Source organism: Gadus chalcogrammus, chromosome 23, assembly GCF_026213295.1.
Source record: "Gadus chalcogrammus isolate NIFS_2021 chromosome 23, NIFS_Gcha_1.0, whole genome shotgun sequence".
Classification (NCBI taxonomy): Eukaryota; Metazoa; Chordata; class Actinopteri; order Gadiformes; family Gadidae; genus Gadus; species Gadus chalcogrammus.
The window spans coordinates 1,457,766-1,473,080 of record NC_079434.1 but is presented as its reverse complement, the minus strand read 5'-3'; the positions used below and the strand labels follow the sequence as shown (position 1 = coordinate 1,473,080).

At 42.2% G+C, this 15,315-nt stretch overlaps 13 non-coding genes across 13 annotated transcripts; all 13 read left to right on the top strand.

The window, feature by feature from the left end:
• The first annotated feature begins 4,270 nt into the window (after window positions 1-4,270).
• On the top strand, window positions 4,271-4,389 carry LOC130377835 (5S ribosomal RNA). Its single transcript, XR_008894408.1, has one exon. It is a non-coding gene; the product is annotated as a 5S ribosomal RNA (ribosomal RNA).
• Window positions 4,390-4,908: 519 nt separating this feature from the next.
• On the top strand, window positions 4,909-5,027 carry LOC130377724 (5S ribosomal RNA). The gene has a single exon (XR_008894311.1). It is a non-coding gene; the product is annotated as a 5S ribosomal RNA (ribosomal RNA).
• Window positions 5,028-5,546: 519 nt separating this feature from the next.
• On the top strand, window positions 5,547-5,665 carry LOC130377840 (5S ribosomal RNA). Its single transcript, XR_008894413.1, has one exon. It is a non-coding gene; the product is annotated as a 5S ribosomal RNA (ribosomal RNA).
• Window positions 5,666-6,184: 519 nt separating this feature from the next.
• Window positions 6,185-6,303, top strand: LOC130377834 (5S ribosomal RNA). Its single transcript, XR_008894407.1, has one exon. It is a non-coding gene; the product is annotated as a 5S ribosomal RNA (ribosomal RNA).
• A 529-nt stretch (window positions 6,304-6,832) lies between these two features.
• On the top strand, window positions 6,833-6,951 carry LOC130377761 (5S ribosomal RNA). The gene has a single exon (XR_008894346.1). It is a non-coding gene; the product is annotated as a 5S ribosomal RNA (ribosomal RNA).
• Window positions 6,952-7,470: 519 nt separating this feature from the next.
• LOC130377727 (5S ribosomal RNA) lies at window positions 7,471-7,590 on the top strand. The gene has a single exon (XR_008894313.1). It is a non-coding gene; the product is annotated as a 5S ribosomal RNA (ribosomal RNA).
• A 657-nt stretch (window positions 7,591-8,247) lies between these two features.
• LOC130377760 (5S ribosomal RNA) lies at window positions 8,248-8,366 on the top strand. Its single transcript, XR_008894345.1, has one exon. It is a non-coding gene; the product is annotated as a 5S ribosomal RNA (ribosomal RNA).
• Window positions 8,367-8,885: 519 nt separating this feature from the next.
• Window positions 8,886-9,004, top strand: LOC130377839 (5S ribosomal RNA). The gene has a single exon (XR_008894412.1). It is a non-coding gene; the product is annotated as a 5S ribosomal RNA (ribosomal RNA).
• Window positions 9,005-9,523: 519 nt separating this feature from the next.
• LOC130377739 (5S ribosomal RNA) lies at window positions 9,524-9,642 on the top strand. Its single transcript, XR_008894325.1, has one exon. It is a non-coding gene; the product is annotated as a 5S ribosomal RNA (ribosomal RNA).
• Window positions 9,643-10,146: 504 nt separating this feature from the next.
• LOC130377830 (5S ribosomal RNA) lies at window positions 10,147-10,265 on the top strand. Its single transcript, XR_008894403.1, has one exon. It is a non-coding gene; the product is annotated as a 5S ribosomal RNA (ribosomal RNA).
• A 518-nt stretch (window positions 10,266-10,783) lies between these two features.
• LOC130377750 (5S ribosomal RNA) lies at window positions 10,784-10,902 on the top strand. The gene has a single exon (XR_008894336.1). It is a non-coding gene; the product is annotated as a 5S ribosomal RNA (ribosomal RNA).
• A 529-nt stretch (window positions 10,903-11,431) lies between these two features.
• Window positions 11,432-11,550, top strand: LOC130377781 (5S ribosomal RNA). Its single transcript, XR_008894365.1, has one exon. It is a non-coding gene; the product is annotated as a 5S ribosomal RNA (ribosomal RNA).
• A 519-nt stretch (window positions 11,551-12,069) lies between these two features.
• On the top strand, window positions 12,070-12,189 carry LOC130377763 (5S ribosomal RNA). The gene has a single exon (XR_008894348.1). It is a non-coding gene; the product is annotated as a 5S ribosomal RNA (ribosomal RNA).
• The last annotated feature ends 3,126 nt before the right edge of the window (window positions 12,190-15,315 follow it).

Here is a 15,315-nt window from a genome sequence, read left to right as displayed (position 1 = left end):
ATGTGTTTCAGGAATGACTTGTCAAGAGGTGTGTTGGAGGAGGTTATGAGAGACAATGGTTTAATAGATGTGTGGAGGGAAAGGAATCCAGAGGGGAGGGTTTTTTCAAGGAGGCAAGTGGTGAGAGGAGTTTTAAAACAGAGTAGGATAGATTTAGTCTTAAGTACAAACGGCATTGCAGGTAGGATAGGGAGAATTGAGTATAAGGTTACTGCGCTAAGTGATCACATGGTGTTAGGGTTTAATTTAGGTCAGGGGTTTGAGAGGAGAGGGGGAGGCGTGTGGTGTATGAATGGTGAGTTGCTGAGAGAGGAAAAGTACAAAAGGGAAGTGAGAGAATGTATATTGAGGAGGAAGAATGAGAGAATGTATGAGGAGGACATTGGGAGGTGGTGGGAGAGTTTGAAAGGAGAGATAAAGGAATTGAGTGTGGGTTATAGTAGAGGCAGGAATATGATACAGAGAGAGAGAGAGAGGAGGTTAAAGGGAGATTTAGCTAGAGAGGCAAAGAGAGCGGATGAGGTGGTAGGCTATGATTTGGGGAAGTATATTAGAATTAAGGATGAACTGAAGGAGATAGAACAGAGGAGGTGTATGGGTGCAATAGTCAGAAGTAGGGCCAGATATGTGATTGAGGGAGAGAAATGTACAGGATTCTTTTTAGGATTAGAAAAGACGAAGCAGAAGAAGAATTATTTAGAAAAAGTGGAAGGAAAGGAAGGGGAGATGATTACTGATTTTGTAGGGATAGCTGAAAGAGTAGAAGATTTTTATAGGGATTTATTTAGGAAAGAAGAAGTGGATGAGGAGAGTATGAGGCAGGTGTTGGATAGTGTGAAAGCCAGGTTGAGCGATGATGATAGGGAGATGTGTGAGACAGGAATAGGGACGGGTGAAATAAATGAAGCGATAGGAGGGTTAGGGAGAAATAAGAGTCCAGGGATAGATGGGTTAATTGGTGAATTTTATGTTGAGTTTAGGGAGGAGTTAGTGCCAGTGCTAGAGAGGTTATTTAGATGGATAGAGGAGAAGGGCGAGATGCCGCTGAGCATGTCGACAGGGTTAGTAACGGTGATACACAAGAAAGGGAGTAGGGTTAAGCTTCAGAATTATAGGCCACTTAGTATGTTGAATGGTGATTATAAAGTCTTAGCAAGGGTGTTAGCCAACAGGGTCAAGCAGGTAATAGGGAAGGTGGTGGGAAGCACACAGGCATATAGTATACCGGGTAGGGACATAGCAGACACAATTAGTAGTATTAGGGACATAATAGAATATATGAAGAGAGATAAAGGGGGGATAGTTGTAAGTTTAGATTTGAACAAAGCATTTGATAGGGTGGATCATGATTATTTATATAGAGTGTTAGATAAATTTGGTTTTGGGCGCAGGTTGGTAGGATGGATAAAGAGGATGTACGACAGGGCAGTGAGTTGCGTTAAAATCAATGGGATTGTCACAGATGCATTTAGACTGGAAAGGTCGGTTAGGCAAGGCTGTCCGCTGTCGGCTCTGCTGTACTCCTTGTCGGCAGAGCCGCTAGCGGCACTTCTAATGCAGAATGACAGGATCAGGGGTATAGAGTTACCAGAGGGGCGGGTTAGTTTATTATTTCAGTATGCGGATGACACGACAGTTACAGTTAGGGACAGGGAAAGTGTAGTTGAGGTTTTAGGTAGTGTAGAGTTGTATGGCAGGGCATCAGGGGCGAAAATAAACATGGAAAAGTCAGAAATCATGTATGTAGGTGTGGAGAGAGCAGGTAGGAGGGAGATAGGATTGAAAGAGGAAAAGGATTATTTTAGGATATTAGGTGTGAACTTGGGGATAAAGGATAAAGAAGGGAGAGATATGCAGTTTGAAGGGATAATGAATGGGATTAGGAAGACGTTAAGGTTTTGGAAACTTAGAGGGTTGAAGCTGAAGGGGAAGGTGACAGTTGTGAATGCGCTGGTAATGAGCAAGCTTGTGTATGCAATGAATGTGTTGGATGTGCCTGATAGAGTTTTGAAGGAGGTGGAGAGAATGGTGAGTGAGTTTGTGTGGGGTGGGAAGGGAGTTAGGATAGCCAGGGAGGTGATGGAAAATGAGTATGAGGATGGTGGGTTAAAATTGATTAATTTAGAAAGGAGAAAGAAAGCCCTTAGGGTGAAAATGGTGGTGAGATATCTAAAGGACAAGAGGGATCATATATGGAAGGTGTTTTTAAGGGAAGCAATTAATAAGTGTGGTGGGTGTGGAGAGAGTGGAGTGTATATGGAACTAAAGAAAGGTATGTTGGTAGGAGTGTCTGAGTTTTATAAGGAGGTGTTGGGAGCGTGGGGAGAGTTTGTGAAATGTGTGAAGTATGAGTGTAAGGATGTCAAGCAGGTATGGGAGCAACCAGTGTTTTTAAATCCAAAAATCACATTTGAGGGGAACACAATTTATAACAGGGTGATTTGGAGAGCAGGGGTTAGGAAGGTGAAGGATTTAGTTTATGAGTATGTACCTGGGTTCATGAGGGCACAGGTAATGGTCGACGAGGTGAGGGAAAGAGGGGATGAAATATGGTTGGGTACGGCACAGGGAGTGTTGGAAAGGATCAAGGAGGGTATGCCGAGAGAATGGGTTGGGATGATTGAGAGAGAGGCTGTGGTGAATGGAGAAGGTGAGATAGAAATGTATGTGGGGGAAGGAGAAAGGAGGGTGAGTCTGAAGAGTGTGAAAACGAGAGTAATGTATAGATGTTTAAGAGGGAAAGAAGTGAGGAGACCGGCTGCAGAGAAAGTATGGGTTAGAGTGATGATTGATATGGATGTAGGGGGAATATGGAGGAATTTAAGAGTGAAATGGAATTGTATTGAATGTGAAGATTTTGATTTCCTTTTGCGGCACAATAGGGTGTTTAACAATTTAATAATCAGCAGGTTTGATGTGAATGTGAGGAAGGAATGTGATGTGTGCGGAGTGGGGGTGGAAACGTGTATGCATGAGTTTGTTGAATGTTGTGAGTTGGAGGGATACTTTGTGAAAATTAAAGGATGTTGGGGAGGAGGGTTTGTGGAGAGAATGGAATGGAGAGAGTTGTGGCTGTTTGGGGTGACAAGTAGGGTGGAAGGTTGTAATGTTAATCTGTTAAATTATGTTTTAAGCCACGCAAGGTTTGCTGTCAAGCTCAGGAGAAATTTGGCCCATTATGAGAAGAAGAGAGTTGAGGTATGGAGTGTTTTTAAGAGTATAATGAGAAGAGATGTAAATATGGTGTATAGTTATGTTGGGGAAGATGAGTTTATGGGAGGGTTTAGGAGGGGAGCACTTTTGTTGTGCTTGGAGGCGATGGGGAAGTGAAATTGGATTTTGGATGAGTTGAAGGGGGCACCTACGGGCTGGAGGTGCGGTTAAGAGGTCAGCAGGGTGACTGACTATTTTTATTTCTTGTTAATTAGTGTTTCAAGTTCATGACTTTTTTGATTTGGTGAGGGGCCAGTGTATTGAAGGTTTTTACAAAAGCATCCTGGCTAACCCAGTATTGTTTGTAGTTTTTTTTGTTTGAGATGGATCTGAAGTATCTTTCTTGTTTTATTTGTTTTATGTTTTATTTATGCATGATGGTGTATGTATATATTTTGTGTTAATAATAAAAAAAAAAAAATTAAAAAAAAACATGCCCGATCTTGTCTGATCTCGGAAGCTAAGCAGGGTCGGGCCTGGTTAGTACTTGGATGGGAGACCGTCTGGGATTACCAGGTGCTGTAAGCATTTCCTTTTTCAACTCGAGCTCATTGCCTCCGTGGCCTACCGTGACCTACCGTGACCTGATGTTTACTGCCAACCGCTTTGGAGGATTTAAGCAACATACAAAGACTGACAACGTCTCTCAAAACTATTTTTGTGAAACATGAGGACAGTATAGTGATACTGCCAGCAGGGAGCACCAGAGAGCTGAAACGACAGTTGTACATTTCTTAAACTTTCACCAACACAAACACGCACGCTCACTTCAGATCATGGGAGGACGTCAAAAGATCACCACCCATTCTCTGACACTTTAACCGTTAACCTTGGTTCAAACATTTAACATCACACGCACACGCAGTGTATTTCAGATAATTAATGAATTCAGATGTCACAATGATCGTTTACATGGATAAGGAGTCCTACTGAATCAATTACTGCCGTTTATATCTAACTAATGATTGTTTTTGTAAAAGTGTAACGTCGAGCCTCAGCAGCTTTCTCACTCCTTATGTGCTACTGTATAAAACCTGGTTTTGCGCCTGACCTAATTGCTTACGGCCATTCCACTCTGAACACGCCCGATCTCGTCTGATCTCGGAAGCTAAGCAGGGTCGGGCCTGGTTAGTACTTGGATGGGAGACCGCCTGGGAATACCAGGTGCTGTAAGCTATTTCTTTTTCAACTCGAGCTCATTGACTCCGTGGCGTACCGTGACCTGATGTTGACTGCCAACCGCTTTGGAGGATTTAAGCAACATACAAAAACTGACAACGTCTCTCAAAACTGTTTTTGAGAAACATGAGGACAGTATAGTGATACTGCCAGCAGGGAGCACCAGAGAGCTGAACCGACAGTTGTACATTTCTTAAACTTTCACCAACACAAACACGCACGCTCACTTCAGATCATGGGAGGACGTCAAAAAATCACCACCCATTCTCTGACACTTTAACCGTTAACCTTGGTTCAAACATTTAACATCACACGCACACGCAGTGTATTTCAGATAATTAATGAATTCAGATGTCACAATGATCGTTTACATGGATAAGGAGTCCTACTGAATCAATTACTGCCGTTTATATCTAACTAATGATTGTTTTTGTAAAAGTGTAACGTCGAGCCTCAGCAGCTTTCTCACTCCTTATGTGCTACTGTATGAAACCTGGTTTTGCACCTGCACTAATTGCTTACGGCCATACCACCCTGAACACGCCCGATCTCGTCTGATCTCGGAAGCTAAGCAGGGTCGGGCCTGGTTAGTACTTGGATGGGAGACCGCCTGTGAATACCATGTGCTGTAAGCTTTTTCTTTTTCAACTCGAGCTCATTGACTCCGTGGCGTACCGTGACCTGATGTTTACTGCCAACCGCTTTGGAGGATTTAAGCAACATACAAAAACTGACAACGTCTCTCAAAACTGTTTTTGTGAAAAATGAGGACGGTATAGTGATACTGCCAGCAGGGAGCACCAGAGAGCTGAACCGACAGTTGTACATTTCTTAAACTTTCACCAACACAAACACGCACGCTCACTTCAGATCATGGGAGGACGTCAAAAAATCACCACCCATTCTCTGACACTTTAACCGTTAACCTTGGTTCAAACATTTAACATCACACGCACACGCAGTGTATTTCAGATAATTAATGAATTCAGATGTCACAATGATCGTTTACATGGATAAGGAGTCCTACTGAATCAATTACTGCCGTTTATATCTAACTAATGATTGTTTTTGTAAAAGTGTAACGTCGAGCCTCAGCAGCTTTCTCACTCCTTATGTGCTACTGTATAAAACCTGGTTTTGCGCCTGACCTAATTGCTTACGGCCATACCACCCTGAACACGCCCGATCTCGTCTGATCTCGGAAGCTAAGCAGGGTCGGGCCTGGTTAGTACTTGGATGGGAGACCGCCTGGGAATACCAGGTGCTGAAAGCATTTTCTTTTTCAACTCGAGCTCATTGACTCCGTGGCGTACCGTGACCTGATGTTGACTGCCAACCGCTTTGGAGGATTTAAGCAACATACAAAAACTGACAACGTCTCTCAAAACTGTTTTTGTGAAACATGAGGACAGTATAGTGATACTGCCAGCAGGGAGCACCAGAGAGCTGAACCGACAGTTGTACATTTCTTAAACTTTCACCAACACAAACACGCACGCTCACTTCAGATCATGGGAGGACGTCAAAAAATCACCACCCATTCTCTGACACTTTAACCGTTAACCTTGGTTCAAACATTTAACATCACACGCACACGCAGTGTATTTCAGATAATTAATGAATTCAGATGTCACAATGATCGTTTACATAGATAAGGAGTCCTACTGAATCAATTACTGCCGTTTATATCTAACTAATGATTGTTTTTGTAAAAGTGTAACGTCGAGCCTCAGCAGCTTTCTCACTCCTTATGTGCTACTGTATAAAACCTGGTTTTGCGCCTACACTAATTGCTTACGGCCATACCACCATGAACACGCCCGATCTCGTCTGATCTCGGAAGCTAAGCAGGGTCGGGCCTGGTTAGTACTTGGATGGGAGACCGCCTGGGAATACCAGGTGCTGTAAGCATTTCCTTTTTCAACTCGAGCTCATTGCCTCCGTGGCCTACCGTGACCTACCGTGACCTGATGTTTACTGCCAACCGCTTTGGAGGATTAAAGCAACATACAAAGACTGACAACGTCTCTCAAAACTATTTTTGTGAAAAATGAGGACAGTATAGTGATACTGCCAGCAGGGAGCACCAGAGAGCTGAAACGACAGTTGTACATTTCTTAAACTTTCACCAACACAAACACGCACGCTCACTTCAGATCATGGGAGGACGTCAAAAAATCACCACCCATTCTCTGACACTTTAACCGTTAACCTTGGTTCAAACATTTAACATCACACGCACACGCAGTGTATTTCAGATAATTAATGAATTCAGATGTCACAATGATCGTTTACATGGATAAGGAGTCCTACTGAATCAATTACTGCCGTTTATATCTAACTAATGATTGTTTTTGTAAAAGTGTAACGTCGAGCCTCAGCAGCTTTCTCACTCCTTATGTGCTACTGTATAAAACCTGGTTTTGCGCCTGCACTAATTGCTTACGGCCATACCAGCCTGAACACGCCAGATCTCGTCTGATCTCGGAAGCTAAGCAGGGTAGGGTCTGGTTAGTACTTGGATGGGAGACCGCCTGGGAATACCAGGTGCTGTAAGCTTTTTCTTTTTCAACTCGAGCTCATTGACTCCGTGGCGTACCGTGACCTGATGTTTACTGCCAACCGCTTTGGAGGATTTAAGCAACATACAAAAACTGACAACGTCTCTCAAAACTGTTTTTGTGAAAAATGAGGACGGTATAGTGATACTGCCAGCAGGGAGCACCAGAGAGCTGAACCGACAGTTGTACATTTCTTAAACTTTCACCAACACAAACACGCACGCTCACTTCAGATCATGGGAGGACGTCAAAAAATCACCACCCATTCTCTGACACTTTAACCGTTAACCTTGGTTCAAACATTTAACATCACACGCACACGCAGTGTATTTCAGATAATTAATGAATTCAGATGTCACAATGATCGTTTACATGGATAAGGAGTCCTACTGAATCAATTACTGCCGTTTATATCTAACTAATGATTGTTTTTGTAAAAGTGTAACGTCGAGCCTCAGCAGCTTTCTCACTCCTTATGTGCTACTGTATAAAACCTGGTTTTGCGCCTGACCTAATTGCTTACGGCCATACCACCCTGAACACGCCCGATCTCGTCTGATCTCGGAAGCTAAGCAGGGTCGGGCCTGGTTAGTACTTGGATGGGAGACCTCCTCAGAAGCCCAGGTTGCTGTAAGTAGTGACGGGTGTCACCAAAAGAAAAAAAAAAAAACACGCCCGATCTCGTCTGATCTCGGAAGCTAAGCAGGGTCGGGCCTGGTTAGTACTTGGATGGGAGACCGCCTGGGAATACCAGGTGCTGTAAGCATTTCCTTTTTCAACTCGAGCTCATTGCCTCCGTGGCCTACCGTGACCTACCGTGACCTGATGTTTACTGCCAACCGCTTTGGAGGATTTAAGCAACATACAAAGACTGACAACGTCTCTCAAAACTATTTTTGTGAAAAATGAGGACAGTATAGTGATACTGCCAGCAGGGAGCACCAGAGAGCTGAAACGACAGTTGTACATTTCTTAAACTTTCACCAACACAAACACGCACGCTCACTTCAGATCATGGGAGGACGTCAAAAATCACCACCCATTCTCTGACACTTTAACCGTTAACCTTGGTTCAAACATTTAACATCACACGCACACGCAGTGTATTTCAGATAATTAATGAATTCAGATGTCACAATGATCGTTTACATGGATAAGGAGTCCTACTGAATCAATTACTGCCGTTTATATCTAACTAATGATTGTTTTTGTAAAAGTGTAACGTCGAGCCTCAGCAGCTTTCTCACTCCTTATGTGCTACTGTATAAAACCTGGTTTTGCGCCTGCACTAATTGCTTACGGCCATACCAGCCTGAACACGCCAGATCTCGTCTGATCTCGGAAGCTAAGCAGGGTAGGGTCTGGTTAGTACTTGGATGGGAGACCGCCTGGGAATACCAGGTGCTGTAAGCTTTTTCTTTTTCAACTCGAGCTCATTGACTCCGTGGCGTACCGTGACCTGATGTTTACTGCCAACCGCTTTGGAGGATTTAAGCAACATACAAAAACTGACAACGTCTCTCAAAACTGTTTTTGTGAAACATGAGGACAGTATAGTGATACTGCCAGCAGGGAGCACCAGAGAGCTGAACCGACAGTTGTACATTTCTTAAACTTTCACCAACACAAACACGCACGCTCACTTCAGATCATGGGAGGACGTCAAAAAATCACCACCCATTCTCTGACACTTTAACCGTTAACCTTGGTTCAAACATTTAACATCACACGCACACGCAGTGTATTTCAGATAATTAATGAATTCAGATGTCACAATGATCGTTTACATGGATAAGGAGTCCTACTGAATCAATTACTGCCGTTTATATCTAACTAATGATTGTTTTTGTAAAAGTGTAACGTCGAGCCTCAGCAGCTTTCTCACTCCTTATGTGCTACTGTATAAAACCTGGTTTTGCGCCTGCATTAATTGCTTACGGCCATACCACCCTGAACACGCACGATCTCGTCTGATCTCGGAAGCTAAGCAGGGTCGGGCCTGGTTAGTACTTGGATGGGAGACCGCCTGGGAATACCAGGTGCTGTAAGCATTTTCTTTTTCAACTCGAGCTCATTGACTCCGTGGCGTACCGTGACCTGATGTTTACTGCCAACCGCTTTGGAGGATTTAAGCAACATACAAAGCCTGACAACGTCTCTCAAAACTATTTTTGTGAAACATGAGGACAGTATAGTGATACTGCCAGCAGGGAGCACCAGAGAGCTGAAACGACAGTTGTACATTTCTTAAACTTTCACCAACACAAACACGCACGCTCACTTCAGATCATGGGAGGACGTCAAAAAATCACCACCCATTCTCTGACACTTTAACCGTTAACCTTGGTTCAAACATTTAACATCACACGCACACGCAGTGTATTTCAGATAATTAATGAATTCAGATGTCACAAGGATCGTTTACATGGATAAGGAGTCCTTCTGAATCAATTACTGCCGTTTATATCCAACTAATGATTGTTTTTGTAAAAGTGTAACGTCGAGCCTCAGCAGCTTTCTCACTCCTTATGTGCTACTGTATAAAACCTGGTTTTGCGCCTGCACTAACTGCTTATGGCCATACCACCCTGAACACGCCCGATCTCGTCTGATTTCGGAAGCTAAGCAGGGTTGGGCCTGGTTATTACTTGGATGGGAGACCGCCTGGGAAAACCAGGTGCTGTAAGCTTTTTCTTTTTCAACTCGAGCTCATTGACTCCGTGGCGTACCGTGACCTGATGTTTACTGCCAACCGCTTTGGAGGATTTAAGCAACATACAAAAACTGACAACGTCTCTCAAAACTGTTTTTGTGAAACATGAGGACAGTATAGTGATACTGCCAGCAGGGAGCACCAGAGAGCTGAACCGACAGTTGTACATTTCTTAAACTTTCACCAACACAAACACGCACGCTCACTTCAGATCATGGGAGGACGTCAATAAATCACCACCCATTCTCTGACACTTTAACCGTTAACCTTGGTTCAAACATCACACGCACACGCAGTGTATTTCAGATAATTAATGAATTCAGATGTCGCAATGATCGTTTACATGGATAAGTAGTCCTACTGAATCAATTACTGCCGTTTATATCTAACTAATGATTGTTTTTGTAAAAGTGTAACGTCGAGCCTCAGCAGCTTTCTCACTCCTACTGTATAAAACCTGGTTTTGCGCCTGTACTAATTGCTTACGGCCATACCACCCTGAACACGCCCGATCTCGTCTGATCTCGGAAGCTAAGCAGGGTCGGGCCTGGTTAGTACTAGGATGGGAGACCGTCTGGGAATACCAGGTGCTGTATGCTTTTTCTTTTTCAACTCGAGCTCATTGACTCCGTGGCGTACCGTGACCTGATGTTTACTGCCAACCGCTTTGGAGGATTTAAGCAACATACAAAAACTGACAACGTCTCTCAAAACTGTTTTTGTGAAACATGAGGACAGTATAGTGATACTGCCAGCAGGGAGCACCAGAGAGCTGAACCGACAGTTGTACATTTCTTAAACTTTCACCAACACAAACACGCATGCTCACTTCAGATCATGGGAGGACGTCAAAAATCACCACCCATTCTCTGACACTTTAACCGTTAACCTTGGTTCAAACATTTAACATCACACGCACACGCAGTGTATTTCAGATAATTAATGAATTCAGATGTCACAATGATCGTTTACATGGATAAGGAGTCCTACTGAATCAATTACTGCCGTTTATATCTAACTAATGATTGTTTTTGTAAAAGTGTAACGTCGAGCCTCAGCAGCTTTCTCACTCCTTACGTGCTACTGTATAAAACCTGGTTTTGCGCCTCACCTAATTGCTTACGGCCATACCAACCTGAACACGCCCGATATCGTCTGATCTCGGAAGCTAAGCAGGGTCGGGCCTGGTTAGTACTTGGATGGGAGACCGCCTGGGAATACCAGGTGCTGTAAGCTTTTTCTTTTTCAACTCGAGCTCATTGCCTCCGTGGCCTACCGTGACCTACCGTGACCTGATGTTTACTGCCAACCGCTTTGGAGGATTTAAGCAACATACAAAGACTGACAACGTCTCTCAAAACTGTTTTTGTGAAACATGAGGACAGTATAGTGATACTGCCAGCAGGGAGCACCAGAGAGCTGAACCGACAGTTGTACATTTCTTAAACTTTCACCAACACAAAAACGCACGCTCACTTCAGATCATGGGAGGACGTCAAAAAATCACCACCCATTCTCTGACACTTTAACCGTTAACCTTGGTTCAAACATTTAACATCACACGCACACGCAGTGTATTTCAGATAATTAATGAATTCAGATGTCACAATGATCGTTTACATAGATAAGGAGTCCTACTGAATCAATTACTGCCGTTTATATCTAACTAATGATTGTTTTTGTAAAAGTGTAACGTCGAGCCTCAGCAGCTTTCTCACTCCTTATGTGCTACTGTATAAAACCTGGTTTTGCGCCTGCACTAATTGCTGACGGCCATACCAACCTGAACACGCCCAATCTCGTCTGATCTCGGAAGCTAAGCAGGGTCGGGCCTGGTTAGTACTTGGATGGGAGACCGCCTGGGAATACCAGGTGCTGTAAGCGTTTTCTTTTTCAACTCGAGCTCATTGACTCCGTGGCGTACTGTGACCTGATGTTTACTGCCAACCGCTTTGGAGGATTTAAGCAACATACAAAAACTGACAACGTCTCTCAAAACTGTTTTTGTGAAACATGAGGACAGTATAGTGATACTGCCAGCAGGGAGCACCAGAGAGCTGAACCGACAGTTGTACATTTCTTAAACTTTCACCAACACAAACACGCACGCTCACTTCAGATCATGGGAGGACGTCAAAAAATCACCACCCATTCTCTGACACTTTAACAGTTAACCTTGGTTCAAACATTTAACATCACACGCACACGCAGTGTATTTCAGATAATTAATGAATTCAGATGTCACAATGATCGTTTACATGGATAAGGAGTCCTACTGAATCAATTACTGCCGTTTATATCTAACTAATGATTGTTTTTGTAAAAGTGTAACGTCGAGCCTCAGCCGCTTTCTCACTCCTTATGTGCTACTGTATAAAACCTGGTTTTGCGCCTGCACTAATTGCTTACGGCCATACCACCCTGAATACGCCCGATCTCGTCTGATCTCGGAAGCTAAGCAGGGTCGGGCCTGGTTAGTACTTGGATGGGAGACCTCCTCAGAAGCCCAGGTTTCTGTAAGTAGTGACGGGTGTCACCAAAAGAAAAAAAAAAAATACGCCCGATCTCGTCTGATCTCGGAAGCTAAGCAGGGTTGGGCGTGGTTAGTACTTGGATGGGTGACCGCCTGGGAATACCAGGTGCTGTAAGCTTTTTCTTTTTCAACTCGAGCTCATTGACTCCGTGGCGTACCGTGACCTGATGTTTACTGCCAACCGCTTTGGAGGATTTAAGCAACATACAAAAACTGACAACGTCTCTCAAAACTGTTTTTGTGAAACATGAGGACAGTATAGTGATACTGCCAGCAGGAAGCACCAGAGAGCTGAACCGACAGTTGTACATTTCTTAAACTTTCACCAACACAAACACGCACGCTCACTTCAGATCATGGGAGGACGTCAAAAAGTCACCACCCATTCTCTGACACTTTAACCGTTAACCTTGGTTCAAACATTTAACATCACACGCACACGCATTGTATTTCAGATAATTAATGAATTCAGATGTCACAATGATCGTTTACATGGATAAGGAGTCCTACTGAATCAATTTTTTAATGCTTTCCAAATGCTTTTCAGAGCGCTAGAATCACTTTTCGACCAACAACGTGTTTTTGACCTTACATTGTTGATTTTGCTCAAAACTAATGTATTACACTTCCAAATAGTGGAGTATGGCCCTATAACCCTTTGATAAGCTTAGTAACACGTTTGCATTGAAATTGACAGATATCAACATTTTTGTTTTTTACGCTTGCAAAATGCTTTTCAGAGCGCTAGAATCACTTTTTGACCAACAATGTGTCTTTAATCTTATATTGTTGATTCTACTCAAAACTAATGTATTCCACTTCCAAATAGTGGAGTATGGCCCTATGACCCTTTTGGTAAGCTAAGTAACACGTTTGCATTGAAATTGACAGAGATACCAACATTTCTTGTTTTTATGCGTTCCAAATGCTTTTCAGAGCGCTAGAATCACTTTTCGACCAACAACGTGTTTTTGACCTTACATTGTTGATTTTGCTCAAAACTGATATATTCCACTTCCAAATAGTGGAGTATGGCCCAATAACCCTTTGGTAAGTTTTGTAACACGTTTGCATTGAAATTGACAGAGATACCAACATTTCTTGTTTTTATACCTGCACAATTCTTTTCAGAGCGCTAGAATCACTTTTTGACCAACAATGTGTTTTCGACATGTTTTCTGAAATGAACAGAAAAATCAACATTTCTTGTTTTTATGCGTGCCAAATGCTTTTCAGAGCGCTAGAATCACTTTTTGACCAACAATGTGTCTTTGACCTTATATTGTTGATTTTGCTCAAAACTAATGTATTCCCCTTCCAAATGGTGGAGTATGGCCCTATTACCCTTTGGTAAGCTTAGTAACATGTTTGCATTGAAATTGACAGAGATACCAACATTTATTGTTTTTATGCCGGCAAAATGCTTTTCAGAGCGCTAGAATCACTTTTTGACCAACAATGTGTTTTTAACCTTATATTGTTGATTTTGCTCAAAACTAATGTATTCCACTACCAAATAGTGGAGTATGGCCCTATAACCCTTTGGTAAGCTTAGTCACACGTTTGCATTGAAAATGACAGATATCAACATTTTTTGTTTTTACGCATGCAAAATGCTTTTCAGAGCGCTAGAATCACTTTTTGACCAACAATGTGTTTTCGACTTGTTTTCTGAAATGAACAGAAAAATCAACATTTCTTGTTTTTATGCGTGCCAAATGCTTTTCAGAGCGCTAGAATCACTTTTCGACCAAGAAATGTGTCTTTGACCTTATATTGTTGATTTTGCTCAAAACTAATGTATTCCCCTTCCAAATGGTGGAGTATGGCCCTATACCCTTTGGTAAGCTTAGTAACACGTTTGCATTGAAATTGACAGAGATACCAACATTTATTATTTTTATGCCGGCAAAATTCTTTTCAGAGCGCTTAGAATCACTTTTTGACCAACAATGTGTTTTTGACTTGTTTTTCTGAAACGAACAGAAATATCAACATTTCTTGTTTTATGCGTGCCAAATGTTTTTCAGAGCGCTAGAATCACTTTTTGACCAACAATGTGTCTTTGACCTTATATTGTTGATTTTGCTCAAAACTAATGTATCCCACTTCCAAATAGTGGAGTATGGCCCTATAACCCTTTGGTAAGCTTAATAACACGTTTGCATTGAAATTGACAGATATCAACATTTTTGGTTTTTACGCTTGCACAATTCTTTTCAGAGCGCTAGAATCACTTTTTGACCAACAATGTGTTTTCGACATGTTTTCTGAAATGAACAGAAAAATCAACATTTCTTGTTTTTATGCGTGCCAAATGCTTTTCAGAGCGCTAGAATCACTTTTTGACCAACAATGTGTCTTTGACCTTATATTGTTGATTTTGCTCAAAACTAATTTATTCCCCTTCCAAATGGTGGAGTATGGCCCTATTACCCTTTGGTAAGCTTAGTAACATGTTTGCATTGAAATTGACAGAGATACCAACATTTCTTGTTTTTATGCCGGCAAAATGCTTTTCAGAGCGCTAGAATCACTTTTTGACCAACAATGTGTTTTTAACCTTATATTGTTGATTTTGCTCAAAACTAATGTATTCCACTACCAAATAGTGGAGTATGGCCCTATAACCCTTTGGTAAGCTTAGTCACACGTTTGCATTGAAATTGACAGAGATACCAACATTTATTATTTTTATGCCGGCAAAATTCTTTTCAGAGCGCTTAGAATCACTTTTTGACCAACAATGTGTTTTTGACTTGTTTTTCTGAAACTAACAGAAATATCAACATTTCTTGTTTTTATGCGTGCCAAATGTTTTCAGAGCGCGAGAATCACTTTTTGACCAACAATGTGTCTTTGACCTTATATTGTTGATTTTGCTCAAAACTAATGTATTCCACTTCCAAATAGTGGAGTATGGCCCTATAACCCTTTGGTAAGCTTAATAACACGTTTGCATTGAAATTGACAGATATCAACATTTTTGGTTTTTACGCTTGCAAAATGCTTTTCAGAGCGCTAGAATCACTTTTTGACCAACAATGTGTCTTTGACCTTATATTGTTGATTTTGCTCAAAACTAATGTATTCCCCTTCCAATTGGTGGAGTATGG